Source organism: Hippopotamus amphibius, chromosome 1 (assembly GCF_030028045.1).
Source record: "Hippopotamus amphibius kiboko isolate mHipAmp2 chromosome 1, mHipAmp2.hap2, whole genome shotgun sequence".
NCBI lineage: Eukaryota > Metazoa > Chordata > Mammalia > Artiodactyla > Hippopotamidae > Hippopotamus > Hippopotamus amphibius.
The window spans coordinates 99108737-99116496 of record NC_080186.1 but is presented as its reverse complement, the minus strand read 5'-3'; the positions used below and the strand labels follow the sequence as shown (position 1 = coordinate 99116496).

Sequence of the window (7760 nt, the reverse complement as noted above, 5' to 3'; positions counted from 1 at the left end):
TACAACTACTGAAGCCCGAGTGCCTAGAACCTATGCGCTGCAACAAGAGAAGCCACTGCAATGAGAAGCCTGTGCACTGCAATGAGGTGTAGTCCCCGCTCGTAGCAACTAGAGAAAGGCCACGTGCAGCGATTAAACACCTGACATAGCCAATAAATAAATAAATAAATAAATGTATTTTTTAAAAAAAGATAGTCTTACCATACAATCCTGCATTCACACTTGAAAAAGAAAGAAAGAAAGAAAATGATTGGCAGCAAAGAGGAATTTGGGAGGATAGATGGAAAAAACAGGTGTCGGATGGAGACTTCGATTTAATGTCTATCGTGTGGTGTGTGATCTGTGTCTTCTTCCCTGTACCCCTCAAAGATTTCTAGCTAATGTGTTATAGAGTTGGATCTGGTTTGGGAGTTGGGCATCTGATAAGGAACAAAGACCACTCGTGAAGATCCACCCATCCCAGGGCTACAAGGGAACTAAAGCTCGCAGAGCTTGAGTGCCTTGCTCAGGGTTACACAGCCTTAGGTTCTGAAGTCATATCTGTCTGACCCCATACGTATGTTCTCTCCAGTAACATATGGCTTATTCTCATAGTGAACTTGCCAAACTACTTCAGATCCAAGAGGTAGTACAGGTTGAAAATTTAAATATTCCAAAATTATTTGTATAAATGCCCTGGACAACCTATTAACTGACGCTTTCACATGGCTAGAGCTTTGCAGTTTCGAGAAATGGCCTCCATTTATTGAGCATTTACTCAGTGCCAAACACTTTCCTGTGTGTTTTATGACCTAATCTTCTGAGCAGGCCTGAGAGGTAGACATTTTTATCCCTGTTTTACAAATGAGGAAATATTCAAGAGTGACTAGTCCAGGTCACTGTTGGAAAGCAGCAGACTAAGACCTAAATACCAAAAATCATATCATTTACTTTCTCAATAGGTAATACATTCACAAAGTACAATGTTTACCAAGGAGAAGGCCAACAGTGAAAAGTTAGAGCCTCTCTCTTCACCATCCCCCAGAGAACCAGTCCCTTCCCTGCCCTCCTCACATGTCCTTCAAAGATATCCTCAGTATTTACACATATGACCACAGGTTGCTTCCCTCAGGAAAAAAGAATGTTTGAAGTTAACCCAAGGAAGCAGTGCCATTCCTCAGTCCTTTCTTGGCTTCAATTTAAACCTCTGGAGCTCAAACACCCAATGGAGTATGTTTTTATGTTTTCCGGGGAGCTGGTGAGGGGTACTAAAAAGAGCATTCAGTCTGGAATCTGACAGAACTAAGTTCAAGTTCATGCTGAGAGCAGGTGACTTGACCTCTCTAAACCATTTCCACACCTGAAAACGGAAGCAAACACCCCTACCTCCAAAGGGCTGCTGTGTGGATAATATAAGAAAATAAAGGTAAAACATCTGACACATCTGGCATCCTCCCTCCCTCCCCTCCTAAACAAGAGCCTACTGTTTTCCCAAAGCATCTTTAAGAATACAGAGAAAGGGAAAAGCAAACTCCCCAAATCTACATACAGTTTAGTGATCAGCTTTGACCTAATTCTACTTCAAAGCATTTCCTTCTCTTTCCTACCTCCCACTACCTCCCACCCAGCTGCCAAGTATAGAGAATACATGAAAACTTAGGCCAAATGGGAACCCGGAATGCTAAAGCCTTTGAGAAAACAGCTGTTTGTTTGTTCAATTATTATCATGTTTTTGCCCCTGTCTCATTTGATCACAAGAGCCTGTGGGGAAGAAGAACCTGTTGTGCTTAGACTAGTCTACACAGGGACCTTTCACCCTCGATTTCACTCTGCAACAGCTCTGTGAAAGAGGCAAAACTGTGGCTCAGAGATTAAATGCTTTGGCCAAGAGGCGCAAGGCAGAAACGGGGCTAGAACCCAGGTCTTCACTGATTTCCTTGCCTTTTGCCACCACAAGCAGTTTTTTTGTGTGTAATCGCTACTGCATCCGTTAGGATGCATTTGGCTGCAAGCAACAGAAAACTCATGCCACACTTGCTCGTGTAACTACAAATGCAGAGGTTGGATGGCTTCAGAAGCACTCGAGGACAGTGGCTCTGTGCTCTCTCCGTTCCTCTCTTGTTTCTTCCCTCTGTGTATTGGCTTCATTTTCAGGCTGGCTTCCCTCATGCCAAAATGATTTATTGGACTCCAAACACCACACTGACACTTCACAATGTTCAGAGAAAAAGAGAGTCTCTTTTTGTGTCTCTCTTATGAATGAGGAAGATTCTCCCTAAGAAGTCCCAACAAGCAATGCTGTTGTGCCTCATTTTCTCAAACTGGAGCCAATCTTGGAGCAGAATCTGTCATACTTTTAGTCACTCTGGCTCTTTTGAACACCCATCCTTTATTAGGACAAGTTTAAAATTGTAAGTCCCACTTCCCCAAGTTAGAAGCCAGATTTTGCTCTCCTGACACAGACACAGGACTTTTACTCCAGTTGGTGATGGAAGAAGAAAAGTACAGAGCCTGCGTCTCCTCCCTCCTCTCCCCCTCCTTTTCCCTCCCTGTCCTCCTCTCTCCCCATCTCCTCTGCCTCCTAGAGTACAGGCCATTAATGGTTGCAGTAAAGTTGAGCTCCTGGCGCAGAAGCAGCTGGGGTACAGGCTGTAGTGCCCGCATCCAGAGCCTGGTGGTGGCAGCAATTTTTTTGTAGTTCTGCACTGTGGAATTGTTCGGGCCAGCTTAGCCTGGAGCCTGGCTCTCCAGCTCTCTTTATGATCTTGTGAGCCACCCATCGTCCTTTTAACAGACTTTTAAAGTGCTGAATCGCCCATAATCAGCTTCTATTATGGCAAATGAGAACCTGACTGATCCACATGCCTGTTCCCGAGCACATGGCTGGGGCTGGACCTGTGCCCTCTGCGGACCGGCACATACCTGAGTTCCTGAGCCAACAATGGTGGTGAGAGGGTTGGGATTTCCTTACACCAATCGAGACCAGCTCCAAAGTTCAGGGTGAGGTCAGTTTCCCGGGAAGCACAGGAGGACGTGTGCAAAACCTACAAAAGCTGGGATTGTGTGAGAGAGGGAGAATAGATGTTTCGAGGGCAGCCAGCAATCTACCAAGCCCCGCCGCGAGAGGCTCTGCAGCTAAACATGTTCACCCTCACAACCCTCCATAAGGTAGGCGTTACTGCCATTTTATGAACATGGAAACAGACATGGACACATTAAGTACAGGATGACAGAAGTAATAAGCTAAAGTTCAACCCAAGTCTACTGGGCTCTAAAGTCATTTCCACACTCATTTTTCTCACCCGCAGGTCTGTAGACCAGCCGTGGCTCTCCTGAGAGCCACTCGGTTTGGCTCCAGCTGCAGCTTGTGTTCAGATTGGCTCCATAAGCCTCCCCAGGGGCTTTTTCTTGGGCCAGTTGCTACTCTGTGGCTACCCAGGTTCTCAAGGTGGATGGAGGAGGGCATGGGGCCAAGCAAATTGCACAAGCACATGTAAGCTTCCACTGGCCTCATGTCCACTAACAGTTCATTAGCCAAAGCAAATCACATGGCTGTGCCCAACATCAACGAGGCCAGGAGATATTCTTCACCTACTCTCCAACAGGTACTGCAAAGTTCAATGGCAAGGGATATGTATGTATAGTAACTATAGCAGAGAAAGAGTAAAGAATTGGGAGTAATATTTCAATCCATACGATGTGGGATCCTTTTTTCTCAACTACTTTTTGCCCATATTCATTCATGATCTCAATAGGTATTTATTGAGCATCTACTATGTGTCAGGCACTGTTCTAGGCAGTGAGACTACTGTGGGGAGAAAGGCAGATTTGGTCCCTCGTTCTCATGGAGCTTACAGCCTAGTGAATTCTTCCAGGGTGTATATACATTCCTTTCAGTGTCTTCAAAATCTTGCCAAAAGAAGCCAGCAAGGGAGGACAGAAGAATGGAGAAGAAGTTGAGGTGGGGGGAAATGGAGAGGTAGATCAGTCTGCGGCCCAACCAGAGGCCATTCTACAGCTGAGCCTCTCTCACCTGCTCTCCTTACCGACTCCTACCTCTGCGTTTCATTCTGCCTGCCCATCCTGTCCCAGGTTTGCTAGGTTCTGCTACTCCAGGAGGCCTGGCCTTTCCCCCCTCATAATCTGGTCATGTTGTAGTAGATGTTTATCTTTTGGGGGGTGTCCATCATTCCTTCTAAGGGCAACTTCCTACTGTTGCCTTAATTTCCCTGTGGGGTAAATTGCCCATTGTATAATGCATCCTTTATGCTATGGGGGCTGAAGTGCTTAGATCATTCCTCTCCTTGGCCCAGAGCTGGTGAGGAGAGGAGGAGTAGATACCTAAAGCTTGACCAATTGGAGGCTCTTTCCTGGACTTTGACCCTTGGGTGAGAGCCAGGAGGGCAGGCTGCAATGGTGTGCAGGCCCAAGCACTTCCACAGAGTAGCCCTGCCTAAGGCTCAATTGCCTGGACACTGACCTATCTGCGGCTCTTGTGCCATTTCCCAGGCCCCGCCCTTTAGCCTCTCCCTTGTGGATTCTGGAGACCTCCATGATCTTGCTGATAATTTCTTCTTTGTTTAAGAGGGCCAGGGGCAGTTTCTGTTGTTTGCAATCAAGAACCCCAATCATACCATATGAGCAGACAATTCCACTTCTAGGTATACATCCAAGAAAAATGATAACATATATCCATGCAAAAACTTGTATATGAATGTTCTTAGCAGCATTCATCATGATGACCAAAAGTGGAAATGACTCAAATGTCCATGAACTGATAAATGAGTAACTGACATGTAGTATATCCACACAATGGAATATTACTCAGCCATGCAAAGGAGTGGAGTGCTGATACACTCTGCAACATGGATAAACTTCGAAAACATACACGAAGTGAAAGAAGCCAGCACAAAAGACAACACAGCATATGATTTCATTTATGTAAAACGTCCAGAACAGGTAAAGCTATAGAGATAGAAAGTAGATTAGTTGTTGAGGAGGAAGGTGATGGATTACTAATGGATATGGTGGTGCTAAATGTTCTAATATTGAGCGTGCTGTTGGTTGTACAATGCTGTGAATATCCTAAAATCCACTGAATTGCACACTTTAAAGGGGTGAATGTTATGGTATGTGACTTATATCTCAATAAAGCAGTTATTTAAAAGCAAAAGAGCCCTAACCAAAATGCATTCTGGGGCAGGGAGCTCAAGGGGAGAAGGCCTGGGCTGAGAAGAACACCTCCCTGGGCTCTGGAGGATTCAGTTGTAACCCCAGTCTGCTTCTTGACAACCTTAAACTTTACGCTTTTGGACCCCAGTTTTTTCAGCACTAACATGAAAAGGCTTATGAGACCAATGTTTCCCATCCTTCAGTCACTTGTGAGCCATCTTCATGATTTCTGTTGTATCATTGTGCCAGCTGAACAATTATTTACCTAGTTCTTTATGTTAATGCATTTTTTTAAACCTAGCATCATTCTGGACAAAAATATTCATAAAATCATGCATTTTCTGTGCTGGTTGAACTTCCCAAAACACATTAAAGTCAACGCTAGATAGAAAAGTTAGAAACGTTCACTCCCCATGTCACTGTCTGACTTCTACCATTTGGGAATCCTGGACTAGGGTCTTAAAGGCTCATCTACAAACCAGCCCGCTGAGTAGAGGACCAGGCTGTGCCTTTGTACCTCACTCAACTAACGTGGACTTTTTTTTTTTAAGGAATATAAAACTATTTATTGACCACTGTTCACCAGTATTTACAATAAATTAAACAATATACAGTTGAATAACATTCTGATTACTACAAAGTTATTGTTTTTCCTGGCTTCTGCTGAGCCGGTAACCCAAAATACTGAGAAGACTGAGCGTACATGTAAGAAATGGGTTGGGGTAAAGTTTGAAAAAAACATGCAGATCAAGTTTAGATTAGAAAAGTTTATTTACTCATTTATTCCTGCAAATCCTATATTGCCAACATCCCTAACCATCTGATTAGGTTTCCATGAACAAGTCTGAGACATTACATGTAATACAGCCTTTCAGTAAATAGAGTACAGAGATTTCAACTTCCTCTAAAAGAATGGTTCACCAAAAGGAACCTTTAAACCTTCATTTAACTAAGTCTTGCTTAGCAAGTTAAAACATACCAGAATTTTTCTAGTTTTTTCCTTTGGGTGGGGAGGTTGTTGATAGTGATAAAGTTTTCCTTTCAGGGGTTTTGCATATAAAAGTACATTTATATGACTGTAGATATGGATGCAGATTCTGACAGGACTGCTTTAAAAAATCATCCAATTTAAATTGCTTACATTGTCTACTTAATTACAAACTTATTTAATTTGAAAGGTTAAGACTTAAATTTTCAATTTAAGTTGCAATGATTTCTTATACTGCTCAAAATGATGGAATCCCAGAAACATGGGCTTACCCATGGTTGTGAAAGACTGTTTTTGTTTTGGTAAATGTATTTAAACAACAGCAACAAAAACCCCCAAACCACCTACATATATATTTTATGTATACACATACAAAAAACCCAGAATGGTCCTTAGGCATATATGAGTTAAATACAAATTCTAAATTCTGATTGAGTAATGACTATGGAGATTTCCCCCAACATTTAGAAAAGTTGTTCTCTAATGCAGAGGAAATAACATACTATGATATCAAAAGTTCTTTTCTGCTAAAGGAAGCAACTACAGAAAGCTTTTATTTGTTCGAAGGAACCAGAGCTACAGACGCAAAAAAACAAAACCCAACAGCTTCCCCAATACTGCTACTTCAAAAGAACATATCAAACTTGATTTTCATTAGAATGTAGTTATTTCTTCACACTAATAAATCCAAAAACCAAGACACAGATTTTACACACACACACACACATATATATATATATATATATACACACATATAAAAAGCAGTGCAAACAGTTACTGAGCTTCATCTTCTGGACGAGAATGCCAAGTTAGTCTCTCTTCATAAAGAGCAGCTACAATTTGAGGACACTTCATATTTGCCTCTTTTGCCAGCACCAAGCCCGCCTCATCTGAATCTTTCCACTTCATGAGAAACATTACTTCTCCACTGCTGTCTGTGGCAGTGTCTGTGGATCGAGACCTCTGGCAGAACCTCTTGGTTTATCAGCAGCATCTCTTTTCTTCTTTGATTTGCTCTCATCAGATTCACTGTCAGATAAAGATTTTCTTTTTGTTCCATCTTTTTCTTTACCAGCTTTTTGAGAATTAAGAAATGCTTCAATCAACTCTGGACAATCTAAATTTTCTTCAGGTTCCCAAGTATTGTCTGCATCTGTAAATCCCTTACACTTCAGGAAACACTCCACCTTCCCATTCACTACATGTCGGTCCGGTGCTTTTTCTACTACAAATTCTTCGGGTTCTGCCTCTTCGACTTTTTTTACTCTTACCATTCTGTTTCTTTCCCATTTTTGGCAATGTAGTTTTATTGGAGGCCATTTTTTATTGCAGACTTGAAGAGCTATTATTCACCACTTCCGAGCTGCTCCGGGTCCCGGGTCTGGGGCGTCTCCGGCCCTGCACGCCTCCGTCGACTTTTAATTATTGCCTCTTGGGACGTGGTCTTGTCCTGTGGCCTCACCTCGCTCTGGTTGCAGGGATTTTCAGTCGTAGAAAATGAAGACTGTCCCAAGGCTGACTCCGTTGTGGTAACTCAAGGGGCACTTCTTGGGAGCCTGGGGATGGTGATTGTTATTCTAATTTTACAAAAGAGGTGGAGATTGTCTCAGACATGTTAACT

General features: G+C 42.9%; 1 pseudogene; it reads right to left on the bottom strand.

Annotated features, from left to right (window-relative positions):
* Positions 1 to 6913: 6913 nt before the first annotated feature.
* Positions 6914 to 7554, bottom strand: LOC130840548 (chromobox protein homolog 3-like; annotated as a pseudogene).
* Positions 7555 to 7760: the final 206 nt, after the last annotated feature.